At 35.5% G+C, this 2,064-nt stretch overlaps 1 long non-coding RNA gene across 5 annotated transcripts in view; it reads left to right on the top strand.

Annotated features, from left to right (window-relative positions):
- The window catches only part of LOC111089350, a 40,441-nt gene that overhangs the window by 20,916 nt on the left and 17,461 nt on the right, over nt 1-2,064 (top strand). For all 5 annotated transcript variants that reach the window (XR_002613620.1, XR_002613616.1, XR_002613619.1 and 2 more), the window contains one exon: nt 1,664-1,693. This is a non-coding gene — a long non-coding RNA (uncharacterized LOC111089350). The remainder of the gene's footprint in view (nt 1-1,663; nt 1,694-2,064) is intronic.

Raw genomic sequence — 2,064 nt, 5'->3', positions numbered from 1 at the left:
TAATCTTTCCAAGTCTTTAAAACTGTCTTAACTGAAGATGTGTCTAATCTTTCCAAGTCTTTAAAACTGTCTTAACTGAAGATGTGTCTAATCTTTCCAAGTCTTTAAAACTGTCTTAACAGTTGATGTGTCTAATCTTTCCAAGTCTTTAAAACTGTCTTAACTGAAGATGTGTCCAATCTTCCCAAGTCTTTAAAACTGTCTTAACTGAAGATGTGTCCAATCTTCCCAAGTCTTTAAAACTGTCTTAACTGAAGATGTGTCCAATCTTCCCAAGTCTTTAAAACTGTCTTAACTGAAGATGTGTCTAATCTTTCCAAGTCTTTAATTTATGACCCTTATCTCTTGCAATTAAACATGAAAAAATCACAGTTATCAATAACATTAATAATTTTGATCAACATTGACTTTTGTATAAATGAGGATTAAGAACAGCCCCCAGCATAGATTCCTGTAGCACATCACTTGTAGCATTTGGCTACATAAACCAAACTTTCAGTTTCCTCCCACCTAGCTAACTAACTAACTATTCCCTGAGTCTGACAATAAAGCCAAGGCTTGGACTCGAGCTTGTTGGGGTATACATCATTACCCAATTACAATTTTTCTTACATTTACAACTTCTCATCATAATACTAGTCCTGAATCAGATTTTTTAAGGCCTTAAGTGGTACACAGACTACTTGTTGGGGTATACATCATTACCCAATTACAATTTTGCTTACATTTGCAACTACTCATCATAATACTAGTCCTGAACCAGATTTTTTAAAGCCTTAAGTGGTACACAGACTACCTGTTGGGGTATACATCATTACCCAATTACAATTTTTCTTACATTTACAACTCATCATAATACTAGTTCTGAATCAGATTTTTTAAGGCCTTAAGTGGTACACAGACTACCTGTTGGGGACCACTGGCCTATAACATTTATCAGTTATTAACCTACTACTCTTGTGTACACTTATGGTGTTCAGGTACACTGATGTCCAGTAGAAAAGCCAAAAGTTTCTGCAAGATGTAGGTTCAGAATTGTTAAGCAAAGAAGAACGTGAACATGGACAGCAGACAAACAAGTTATCACAAGTGTGGTTTTAAAGATAAAAGTCTTTATTTACCAATACAATATTCTATTACTAAAACTGGCCAGGCTTCTTTTTCTGTGTTGTCTGGGTGCTAGAGTAGACAATAAAGAGCAAACTCAAGAACTTGAACTATGGAAATACCTGACTTAAATATCCTGGTGAAACAAATTAAAATGTGGTATCCTGTATGTTCAGAGACCACACAGTTGTAAGCCAAGCTAAGTCTGAACAGGCTACCTTCCAAGAAGTCCACACATGTTAGCATGAGATTTATGAAGAAAGTTTACAGTATGTACCCTTTATTTGTGTAAAAGGATTAGCACATGTTTTAAACCTCAAGACATCTGGTCACTGAGAATGTCATAACTACATAAATAAACTGTGTGGAAATTTGAAAGATTATTACTTGAATATACCTGAATAAAGATATACATATTGTACTGGTTTTTAAAGAATTAATTTCATGACTACTTTATTTATTACAGACTAACTGCATGATATTTGTCTTCATTTTTTAAGTGCATACATGGTAATATGATGTTGCTGTTATAGTTTTTTTCTTTTTTTTCATTTAGAACCCACATATAACTGTTTGGAAAATTTAGGTAAGTGTAATCCATTTATTTGCTTTGATAGCTGTTTATGGTATTGGTATTTTAAAATTGAACATAACACATGGGGTAAATGGCTTCTACGGTTCAGGCATAACCAACCCCAATTGCTGACAAGAGGGAGGGCAACTGGTCAGTGGTATCTAATGCGTATGTGACCATTCTTAACTGAATAGCATGCTTGACTCTCAAATTGTTGTGCCTCCACAGCTGAAAAGTGCAGAGTGTGTCCAACACACTAACCACTAGACTACCCCAACACACTAACCACTAGACTACCCCAACACACTAACCACTAGACTACCCCAACACACTAACCACTAGACTACCCCAGCACACTAACCACTAGACTACCCCCACACACT

Source organism: Limulus polyphemus, unplaced genomic scaffold, assembly GCF_000517525.1.
Source record: "Limulus polyphemus unplaced genomic scaffold, Limulus_polyphemus-2.1.2 Scaffold5979, whole genome shotgun sequence".
NCBI lineage: Eukaryota > Metazoa > Arthropoda > Merostomata > Xiphosura > Limulidae > Limulus > Limulus polyphemus.
This window is presented reverse-complemented; position numbering and strand designations above follow the sequence as displayed.